This window comes from Herpailurus yagouaroundi, unplaced genomic scaffold (assembly GCF_014898765.1).
Source record: "Herpailurus yagouaroundi ecotype Mexico unplaced genomic scaffold, PumYag 165, whole genome shotgun sequence".
NCBI lineage: Eukaryota > Metazoa > Chordata > Mammalia > Carnivora > Felidae > Herpailurus > Herpailurus yagouaroundi.
The window spans coordinates 5671478-5683719 of NW_024412406.1; the positions used below are offsets into that span (position 1 = coordinate 5671478).

The window sequence follows — 12242 nt, forward strand, 5'->3', positions numbered from 1 at the left end:
TTCTTTCTTTCTTTCTTTCTTTCTTTCTTTCTTTCTTTCTTTCTTTCAGAGGGAGAGCAGGGGAGGGGCAGAGAATGAGGGAGAGAGAGGGAATCCTAAGAAGTCTCCATGCCCAGCCCAGATCCTGATGCAGGGCTTTATCTCACAACGGTGAGATCATGACCTGAGGCGAAATCTAGAGTTGGACACTCAACTGACTAAGCCACCTAGGTGCCCACCATTGAACCTTTCTAAGGCTCTGTCCCCATTCACCAACTAAAATAGTTGTAGTGCCTATCTCTTGGGGTTATTCTGAGGAATAAACAAGATAGTCTATGTGAAATGTTTAGCATAATGTCTGGCACATGGGATGCACTCAATAAACAGTAATTCTTGATATTTTATTTTGATCATTATTATCTTTTTTTTCCTCTCTCTTATTGAGTTGTTTGGAAGCCAAATGAGGTCACTGCCTCCAAACATATGTTGAGTTCTTGCTATGTGCCAAGCATTATAACAGATGCAGAATACAGATGTGAATGCCTTCAAGGAACTTACCCAGGAAAGGCACCATCTGATACCTATTAGGTACCATAGGAGAATCAGCAGAAATAGAAGACATGATAAGGTTCTAGACAAGCCAACAACCTAGTTAATAAGATAATAGTTAAGCACATAAAACAACTAGACAGCTCAAAGTATATAATAGGCATCATCTGTATGGGAAGTCAGAAGGAGGGATCATGGGTGAAGATATGTTGCTCTCCCTTAGTGCTTGGTGATGATGGCAAAACAGAGTGAGAACCATGATCACTAATTATGGCTGAAGATGAGAAACTGAAAGAATCATTTGCTATGACCCTTCTGGAAACCACCAAGCAAGTGAACCTCAAAAGCTTTACTTGACCCTGCTCTGCACCCAAGCATTTTTCTCAATTCTATTTTTCACTGACAAACTCTTCTTTTCTTTTTTTTTTTTTTAAGATTTTATTTTTAAATAATCTCTACGCCCAATATGGGGCTCAAACTTGCAATCCCAAGATCAAGAGTTACATGCTCTACTGAGCCAGCCAGTCTCCCCTAAACTTTTCTTATAAAAGTAACTTGCATTTATTATAAAAAATTCAGGAAACTCAGGAAAGCATAAAAACAAAATAAAAATTGTCTATAATTCAATACTACAGAGATAAGCACTAGGAATAATGTGTCTTTTTTTTCCCTAGGAATTTCTAGGAAAGTTAAGATTTCACATACATAACTGAGATGTCAACTGACATTATCCTCAACTCTGAGATTATAGAGTAGGTTGGCTCAAGACCTCTCCCACATCACACTGGAGTTGCAGTTCATTTTCTAAGATTGCTTCAAGTTCCCATGGGTTCCTAGTCTCATAGTCATTTCTGGCTCCCAGTTCTGATTCTACCAAATTTAATCATGAATTCACCTTCTCAAGCTGTTCTTTTCTCTTTATTCACCACCAGTCTAAAGGTGGAACTCTACCCCCTTTGGTTTGAATTTTTCTTCCCTGAAACTGCCACACAAGACATTCCTACTTTTGGCAGATTTTCCTGAATGAGAAAATGGAAGGGGTTTATATTAAATAGATGAGTCTTAAAATTGAATATTAATATCCCTTTCCTAAAATCCTTTAACTCACCAAGAAGAATTTTTTACCACGTCTTTCTGTAGGATCCAGCCTCTATCTTCAATGTTATTTAGAATTGGTTTGTCAAATGATCCCAAAGGTGCATTGGAATTTTGATTGGAGTTGTACTAAACATTTATATGAATTTATGGGTGATTGATTGATACATATACAATATTGGAGATCTTATATCTTTCTACTTATTCAATCCTTCTTTTTAGTCATTCTGAGTTTCGATTGTGAATTGGATTTTTTTTTTTAGTAACTGGTGGCCATGTATGTTTACTTTGTAATTAGTCAGCTTATGAGCTATTGTATTAGCCTTAATAGTTTTGTTTTTGTTTTGTTTTATTTTTAGTTTTAATAGTTTTTTTTAATTTATTTACATCTTTGAGGCACTGTGGGTAGAAGATAATATAATTTACAAGTGCATGTGTTTTGCTAGCTTATTTTCAGTTATTATTCCTCTTTCTCTTGCACTTGTGCATTGGGTTAAGAATTTCAAATTAACATGAAATAATGGCAATGATAGGGGGCATTGTGGTCTTGCATCCAAATTTTTAAAGGCTGTCGTATCCTAGTGGTCTCTATGTCCTCACCCCGCTTCTACTCCAGGCTTCCTCCAAAGCATGCCTACCCCCACCCTCTAACTAGAAATACAAAATTTAAGTTGCACTGTACGTGTCCAGTCACCTCTTTAGCAGCTTTGACCACCTTTGGTCTCTTTGCAGTATTTGGCTATTGACCATTCTTTCTTCAAATTCTCTCCTTCCTGGGTTTCCATGACACCACATCATCTTGATTTTATTCTTTTCTGTCTTTATTTACACATCTGTTTTCGTTTCCCTTCTTCCTCCTTTCTTTCTTGCAACAAGCATTTGTTTTCTCTTTTCTCCTCCTCTCTAAGGATTTTACATGAAGGAAGAATTCCTTCTCATGCATACAAATCTCCAACTCTTGACTTCTCACCTGAATGTATATCCTGCCTGATACTGACTTTTCTCTGAACACCTCTACTTACACTTTCCATAAGAAATGCTCATTTGTGTCCAAAATTAAACTTCTTATTGTTGCTCAAGTCCACTCCCTCTTCTAGTTTCCCATTTATCACACACACACACACACACACACACACACACACACACACACACACTATATCCTAGAATTACTTTTGACTTATTTTACCTACATTTATACTCCTTCCTAACTCCAAACCTTGGAACATACTGCTTTCTCTACCTAGTATCCCTTACTCACTTCTATTTACCAAATTTTATTCATCCTAAAAGGTCTAGGTTCCTCTTCCCGGTCTCGTGTGGCTGGCCATATCCACTCCCGTCCAAAGTGACGTCCTCCTTTCTGCATTTCCCTAGCACTGGCCTGTTCCACTTGTGGTGGCCGTGGACACCCCTAGGAAGTGATGGGCCTGAATTCAAAGCCAGGGCTGTTTGGTTCCAGAGTCAGTGCTACTACCCACTAGGTCTTGTCAACTCATGTGTTTTAACACCTGACTAAAGCAATCTCCTGATAAATAGAAATAAATTTCAGATAAAACACTAGCCCTTGACAAAAAATTTAATACAGTGGAGGAAATATACATGACCTATTATTTGTGCTTAATAATATTGTAATTGCTCTGCAGGATGATGATACCAGCACTGAGAGGTGAAGTTACTAGTGCTATTCACGGGTGCCTGCTCTGGGCAGTCCTTGTTCTTTGCTCAGGTATTTCCCTCCATGGATCAGCTTTCCCTGGCTTCTTAGTTCCCTGGCTAATTCCCACTCATCCTTTAAGTATCAGCCAATACTTCACTTTTTAAAGAGAGCCTTTGATGCCCCTCTCGACCCTCCCCCACACCACAACTGATTGATCTGGAAGAGTTTCGCAATCTCAGCACTATTGACATGTTGTACTGGATGTCTCTTTGTTGTGGGGGGGAGGAGCTGTCCTATGTGTTGTAGGATGTTTGGCAGCATTCCTTGAGTCCAGCCACTAGATACCAATAGCACCCTCTCCACCCCCACCAGTCATAACAATAGAAAATGTCTCCAGACATTGCCAAATATCCCTCGAGGGGCAAAACTGCCTGAAGTTGAGAATCACCAGTCTAGAGATGGGCATGTGACCCAAAGTGGGTTGATTTGAGTTCTTCCCTGGGGATTTTTAGATTGTATTTGAAAAAGAGGATCCGATCCTCTCTGAGTCAGACCCTGGGTTGATGTGAGGCTTAGAATTGATGGAACCCTTTGCTTCTTGACCTGTGGTGAGATTTGGCCTGCAGTAAGGGAGAATAAAGCCGACATTTGGGGAGGAGCGCCTGGGTGGCTCGGTCAGTCAAGCGTCCGACTCTTGGTTTCAGCTCAGGTCATATTGTCACAGTTCAGGGGTTCGAGCCCCACATTAGGTTATGTGCTAGCAGTGCAGAGCCTGCTTGGGATTTTCACTCTCCTCTCTCTGCCCCTCCCCCACCTCTCTCTCTCTCTCTCTCTCTCTCTCTCTCTCTCTCTCTCCACACACACACACACACACACACACACACACACACACACACAAACTCCAAAACTCCTAGGAATATTCTAGTTCCGGGTGCCAGTTGGTACCAAGTTCTTGCTGTGGGTCTGTCCTTCTCAGAGCTTTGTTATTCCAGCCCTCTTTCCCTAAGTCAATAAATATTAATACTTTTGCCTAATCAGTTTTTGAATTGGGTTCATGTCTTATAACCTTAAGAGTTCTGGCCATTAGGATACTCCTCTTTTATGCTCCCTCAACAGTATCTTCTAGATTTACTTAGCCGTTTCTACAACTAGGCTATAAACGCCTTGAGGACAGGAACTTCTCATTCACTAATATGCTACTTGGCACATGGTAGATAAGCAGTAGATATTTGTACAATACATTTCATTAATAAGTGGATGGGTGAATGAATGAAACAAGATATGTTATTCTCCAGCTCCCTCCTATACCTTCACTACTTGCCATCCTTTATGCCTCCCGAGGAGCTACATGTGGTCCCCTTCCAGAGTTCTCTTTACTGAACATTGTTGAAGAACCACAGTGTCCAAAAAAAAAAAAATCATAGGCCTAGTTGCCACGGCCTCAAGGGCAATGCATGACTAGATAAATCCCTTTGGCAGTAATGAGATGGAGCCAAATCCATCCGAGAAAAATCTGTGATGCAAGAGGCGGCACATGGTGAGAGACAGTCCTCTGGCAGCGTGGCCTGGGGTCTAGCTGAGCCAGCCAGGAAAGAGTCCCAGTCATTATCAGAATCTAGTGTAACTGTAAAATATGACCTAATTAAGAGGCGTGAGACCGTTCCCTCATCCTTCTCTTAGAGCAATAAACAGAAACAACAACTACCCTCTAATGTAAGGCTAAAAATAGTAACTACCGTATAGTTATTTTAAATTAATTGATATACTCTCACTGTATCACCTTGGAAAATAGAAAGTGCCAAATAAATGGCAGCTATTGGTATTATCAATTTGCTTTTGACTCCCTAAGTAGGTTTTGGAAATCTTTTTTTCTTCTTCACAGGTGAAAGTCTTTCCACATAAAGTCTCAGGGGAAAATGAATTTTTTTTCTCTTAAACCTTCAATTAATTTAGACTTTATTTTTCAAAAGCTTAAAAAAAAATCCTCATAGTTCCAGTTATCTCAATCTAATGAGTGAAAGGGGTTATTCAAATGTCTTACTGTAAAGAAATCTTAAGTTAATAGCCAGAAAGATGCCTGAAAAATAAATTACTTCAACAAATATTTATTCTATATGTATCTGTCAGGAAAATTCACTGTCCTCATGGGGCATACAGATTAGTAGCTGGAAAGACACTGAAAATTTCTGCAGATGTAATTATGATAATACTGAGAAGGAGAACAAATTGTTCTTGTTTGCACCAAGACCTAAAGAAAAAGGTAACTATGTTAAAGTTGGGGCAGAGGGAGGTCTAGAGAGTTGTGGGAGATGACAGAGAAGGAACAGCAGTAGGGGCCTGGAAATTAAGCTAATGTACTCCAGGCAAAGTCCCAAGGTAAGAAGGAATGTGGCTTCTCAATTGCAAAGAACTGAAAGACCAGTTTCTGGAATGGAGAAAGTGAGGGAGAGAATGACACGTGATGAACCTCTACAACCAGACAGAAGGAAGATCACACACAACCTTGTAGGTATTAAGGATCGAGCCTTTATCCTAAAGGCAATGGTGTACCATTAAAGAGTGTAAGGAGAGAAGTGACATAGTCACAGGTACTTTAGTGGGAAGGTGAAAGATGATGGTGCCTTGGACTTGCTGTGGTGACTGTGACAATTTAGGGAAGTAAATGGATTGAAGAAGTGTGTAGGAGATAGACTGGAAAAGTCTTGGTAATTAATGAATTGGAAGAGGGCATGGTAAGGAAAAGGTAAATAAAGAATAAATCAATGATGATTTAACCTAGACTTCTTGCTCAAGCATCTGAGTGGATGGTGGTGGTCTTTACCAATACAAAGAATACTTGGGAAGATAAAACTTGGAAGTAGGAAGACATTGAGTTCTGTTCTAGAAAACACTGAACTTTGCATGCCTATCATGAAAAATCCTGTAGACATATCCAGTTGACCATTAGATAGACAGGAAGCTCTGGGAAAGGTCTTTGCTGGATATATGAATTTGAGAATCACCAGCATAAAGATGGAAATGGGAGACTCAACAGTTTAGTTTTTTTTAAGTTTATATATTTATTTTGAGAGAGAGAGAAAGTGCAAGTGGGGGAGGGGCAGAGAGAGAGAGAGGGAGAGGGGGGGAGAGAGAGAGAGAGAGAGAGAGAGAGAGAGAATCTCAAGCAAGTTCCACACTGTCAGCATGGAGCCCAATGTGGGGCTCAAACCCACAAACCATGAGATCATGACCTAAGCTGAAGTTGGACCCTCAACAACTGAGCCACCCAGGTGCCCTGGGAGCCTCAATAGTTTATGATCTCCCCTAAAGAGAGTTTGTAAAGTGGCAGCTAAGGATCTCAGGTTGGAGTCCTTAGGAACTCCCAAATGGCATGAACAGCAGAGGAGAAAGAGCCATTGGAGGAAATTGAGAAGGGGCCACCAAAGTAGGCAGTCACCAGGAGGGTGTGACATCACAAACCCAGCAAAAGAGGAGGTGTCACAAAGGGTGATCAGTTGTGTCAAACACTACTAAGAAGTTGAGCTTTAAGTCTGGATTTAAGAAGACATTAGATATAGCAGCATGAAAGTCTTTGTTGGATCTTAATAGGAATATACTCAGATAAGTGGAGGCAACAATCTCTCAGGTAGAAGGTGAAAGGCCTCTTGAAGCCAGACCAGCCAGTTTTTGTAGCAGGCTCTGCTTTATTCCTAGAGTGGATTGAGAAGTCAGTGTGAGTGCTATGACTACAAGAAACCTACTTACATGGAAAAAAAGTTTTATAAGGGGAAATGGGTGCATATGGACAATTTATGTAGTGGCACTACAGGCAAATTTTATATTTATACTATTTGTGCAATACTCTATAAAAATATCTCTGGATATACTTTGGGGGAAAAATATTCCTAGAGGACAGGGAATGTGGACACTGAGTTGGGATGTGAAGAATGCAGAAGACAAAATAGGTCATTAGAAATAGACTTCTTTGGACACGTCTGACCATAAGTGATAAAGCGTCAAAGCTGTGCTATATATATGGGAACCTGCGGTTAGGGAAGGTGTGAAAGTATTTAATACTGATTCATAAAAGCTGCAGAGGGCAAGATTCGAGTTCCAGGGAGAATAGAAGATGCAGAGAGCACAAAGCTCTGATAAAGACTTGGATGATTCAGACTAGGAAGGAGGTCCAGAGAGAAGACGAAGACGGTCATCATAGAGGTTTGGGGATAGGAAGTTGACAGTAATCTAGTCAAACCACTCTAGTTTCCATGTGAGGTTGAAGGTGATGGGACAGCAGGTAGTCAAGGAGGTGAAGAGAGTGGAGAAGGGTTGGCATATGTTTCGAAGAGCTTTTTATTAAAGTAAGCATGGTTTGAGTCTGAGAAGCTTGTAGTCTTGACTTTTCATACACTTCACAACTAGGGACTAGTTGCCTTGACATGATTTACATTATACTCTGGAGATCAATTAAGAAAATTATGTTAGTCTCAGAAAATTAATGATTGCAATAGAATATATAAAACACTAATTACTATTAACACATCTTTTGATTCATTATATGTATAATTACATTTTAATGCTTGAAGTTTTATTTTTAAAACTTCACATAAACTTGCCACAATTTTATGTTGTGCCTGTACTAAGAATGTTGTTTTCATCAAAGTGAATTTGAGTGGATTTTGCCTCTGTCTTTTTGCAGTATTTTATTAATTTTCTGCCATTTTCTAACCTATGTAATAGTGCATTGTTGTACATCCACTCTTTAAATGCTTTATACACTTTCCTACCCTTCTGAATAAACTGCTCACTACTAAAACAATACCACTTTCTTCTCCCAATAACCTAATCTCCCCTTTATTTAACAGCAATAACTAAGATATATTGGTGACACATTTTTCAAAGTGTTATCATATATATTACCCTAGTTACCACCATTACAACACTGTGAATTATATACTTCAATCATTATTCTATAGATAAAGAAACAGATAACTTGCTCAAAATTACATGACTAGTAAAGAGCAAAGCTAGGATTTGAATTCAAATCTTTTGATCTTTCAGCTCAGTGCACTTAACTGTACTAGTGTTTCCCTAAATGGTGTATGAATAGACTTAAATTAAAATTTGGTGGATTTGAATAAAAACACTAAGTAAATAATAACAGAGATGGTATGCAGATTTGGCAAAATTCATAAAGATATGTGTGCATGAATGAAATTTTCCTAATCCTTATAGTCACTGAAAGATGAGCGAAAACCAGGGTAATTCTCCCATTTTAAGATAAAGGATAGGGGCGCCTGGGTGGCTCAGTCGGTTAAGCGGCCGACTTTGGCTCAGGTCGTGATCTCGCGGTCCGTGAGTTCAAGCCCTGCGTCGGGCTCTGTTCTGACAGCTCGGAGCCTGGAGCCTGCTTCTGTTTCTGTCTCTCCCTCTCTCTCTGCCCCTCCCCCATTCACGTTCTGTCTCTCTCTGCCTTTCAAAAATGAATAAGTGTTCAAAAAATTAAAAAAAAATAAGATAAAGGATAAGTCAGTTAAGGGGATGTGACCTTAGCTAGGGTAATATAGAGGTGTGCCTGTCTTCAATGAAACCTGATATTTAAATCCAACTGCCTCTCCTCTAAAAAAAAAATCAACAGAAAGGGAAATTATATTACAAAATGACCTTTCATTATGAGGATCTTTTTAATAATTATAGATAACATCTGGTCTTGGCTCTTACAGGCATTATCTCATGTGATCCTTCTACAATCATGTAAGGTAAGTACATTTATTAATCTAATTTTTCAGATGAGGAAGTGCAATAAGAGTCAAACCTGTTGTTAAATCAATAAATTAAATGTACATAGTTTTGTAGAGTAGCAAATTCCACATAAAGCAGCAGCAATTAATGACGGCATCTAATGAACACTCTGTAAAGGTTCTGTTTCCTTTACTCTGTAAAGCGTTTGGGTCAGGAGACCCAGATTCTAACCCTGCTTCAACCTAACACCAGCTCAGTCACAATCCTTAGACAAATCACTTAAATTCTAGGCCTTATTTTTCCATATCTATAAAATAAAAAGGTTGAAATTTGCCTTTCCTAATGTTCTCTTTATTTCTAAAACTCTATACTTTTACTTTTCAAATTATTAATAGTATTTCTATGTGTCATGTCAGTAATGCGTAGATTGCATAAGTTAGATGTATTGCTGAGGACCTAAAGCTAAAATCAAGAATTGTTCCCAGTTGTTCTGATAGAGTGCCAACATTGTAATTTCTATCACTTGTCCTAAAAGAAAGAAACTGGGTTAACTGACCTATTTCAAGCAGTAGGTTGGGAGCAATTATTAAAGCATAGCACTTGAAGTGACAACCCAGAAAACAAACATTTTTGGAGCAACCATTCTAACAGGACATTCTGGGAGAAACAAATAAATGGTCTTGTCCTTAATAAGCTCATGTACAATTGAGGAAACAAGATCAAACCCGTGAAAATTTAAATTGCTGATCAAAGTGTAGAGTTGGAAAGGCCCTTTGACCTCGTCTAGTCACAGATTCACAGAATGTGAGAGCTGAAACGGATCTTAGTAATGGACGCACCTCTTTCCTTCCCTGTACCAACCCTCATTCATGGATGAGAAGACCAAGGGCCAGAAGGGTGAGATCACCTGTCTATAGCCAGCCAGTAAGTTAACAAAAGAGCAGGGATTAGAACACCATTCAAGAGCCACAGTAGGTGAGTTTGATTCAAGTGGAGAACTAAAGCTAAAGAATGGTTGCCAATTGGGATGTGTTGTAGAGGCCTTTCTGTATCATACCTGAACACTGAGAAGCCACAAGAGGTCTTTATGGTAGAGAAGGGTTCACTGGACAGTCAAGAAATGATTGCATGGAACACAGCTGTTAACAATTAAAATTTTTTTAATGTTTATTTATTTTTGAGAGAGACAGAATGTGAGTAGGGGAGAGGTAGAGAGAGAGAGGGAGACACAGAATCCTTAGCAGGCTCCAGGCTTTGAGCTGTCAGCACAGAGCCCAATGCGGGGCTTGAACTCATGAACCATGAGATCATGACCTGAGCCGAAGTTGGACGCTTAACCGACTGAGCCATTGAGGTGCCCCATAGCTGTTAACAATTAAATTAAGCATGTCTCTGTATGCCAATGTGGAGCTATCAGCACATACTATTAAAAAAAAAAAAAAGGAAAAAAGCAAGGTGTACAATAGCATGTATGTGCCCACATGTGTGCAAATGCATAAAAATTCTCTGGACAGTTAAGTAAAAACATGCTTATTCTGTTTGCCTGCAGCGAAGGGAATTGGATGGCTGAAGTACAGGTGTAGGAGCTGGATAGATTTTTCTTTGTATGTTCTTTTGAACGCTTTTATTTGGGACCTTTTGCATATATTACTTACATACAATCATCATTTTTAACAAAGACATTTTTGTCTGGCCTGGAAAGCTCTTTGGTTTTTTTAAATTTTAGATACAATATTTTTGTGGTAGACAATACCTTTTGGTAAAGTACTTGTCTGACTATAGAGTGATAGTATCAAGGTTAATTGTATAGTTACTGCTTCATTCATATTCAAAAAAATGTTAGAAAGGGTGTGATATCCTGACATTAAAAGTTGATTTATTTCCCCCTGTGCTTACTTTCCAAGTAATGACTGCAGTTTTTGAAAGCATGCCAGATACTGTCACACACAACTCAGATGGGAATCTAAACGCAGCCATATCCTCCCACAGCTGGCTGAGGACTCAGTGTGTGCTATATATAGCAAGGACAAATAAAATCAATCCTACTTTAAAAATGCAATTCATGAGATATCTGCAAAATAGTGAACTTGATACACATTCTGTAATGGAATTGGAAGAGAGGAGCAATACCCAGGTTGACCAGCCTTTGCCTTTCCTAGTTGTCTAGTTTCTAGAACATGATTGGACCCATAGCTCATCCAAATTCACTTAGCAAGCCCTGTTGTAGCAGGAGTAAACAGAATCTACAAACTTGCGGTTCTGTTCCTCCAAAGAAAGACCTTCCCAGCTGAGCTTTGCTTATGTAGAAACATCTGCTCCATCGAAGATCATGTTTCAGTGCTTTTGTGAATGCATGCTCAGCCTCATAATTTCATATTTTAGCTAGGTTTAGATTTTCTAGAAAGTAAAAGAGCATCTATCTAGCGAATTTTTTTTAAGTTTATTTATTTATTTTGACAGAGAGTACTTGTGTGTGGAGGGTGGGGGGGTGAGGGGAGAGAGAGAGAGAGACAGAGAGAGAGAGAGAGACAGAGAGAATTCCAAGCAGGCTCTAGTCTATTAATGCCGAGCCCAATTCGGGGCTCGAACCCATGAACCGTGAAATCATGTCCTGACCCAAGATCAAGAGTCAGATGCTTAACTGACTGAGCCACCCAGACACCCCCTACCCAGTGGGTTTAAACCCTTTTGGGGTAGCAGCAGCAGTAACCTGCTCTTCCAGAAATTCTGCCCAGTGACTTGCCGCTTTGGGAATTTTCCTGGCTTTTGTAAACCAGAGTCAGACCCTGATGCTCACAAGTTTAAACTGATCTTAAGGAGTAAGTTTCAGATTGGCTCTGCCTTCATTCTAGCTGCTTTCAACCATAGTGGTGGTTCACAACTACCTAACGAGTTTTAGGGAGAATTCAGGTACCTGAGTCTTCCCTGTCTCTAAATCTCCTGAGCTGTAGGGAGCCCTGAGGAGAGCAGGAGGACAGTGGAGAGGATGGGGGAATAGTGGTGTGAATAATAGGAACGCCCTGGAGAGTTGAACAGGGGGCAGCTCATTCATGGCCTCTGGATCATGGTGTGGATTTTCATCTTCAGTCTAAGAGCAGAAAGGAAATCATTGAAGTCTGAAGGGGAATTGCTCAATATATACTTGCTTTTTTAATCCACCTGGCCATAGTACAGGAACTTGGTGGAGGGGACAAAAGTGGATGGATATAGCCCATTGGGAAAACCAGCCATTGCCACCAAC

At 39.7% G+C, this 12242-nt stretch overlaps 1 long non-coding RNA gene across 1 annotated transcript in view; it reads left to right on the forward strand.

The window, feature by feature from the left end:
• Positions 1-12242, forward strand: part of LOC121038078 (uncharacterized) — a 199188-nt gene that overhangs the window by 120350 nt on the left and 66596 nt on the right. The window contains exon 6 of the long non-coding RNA XR_005794137.1: positions 8983-9018. This is a non-coding gene — a long non-coding RNA (uncharacterized LOC121038078). The remainder of the gene's footprint in view (positions 1-8982; positions 9019-12242) is intronic.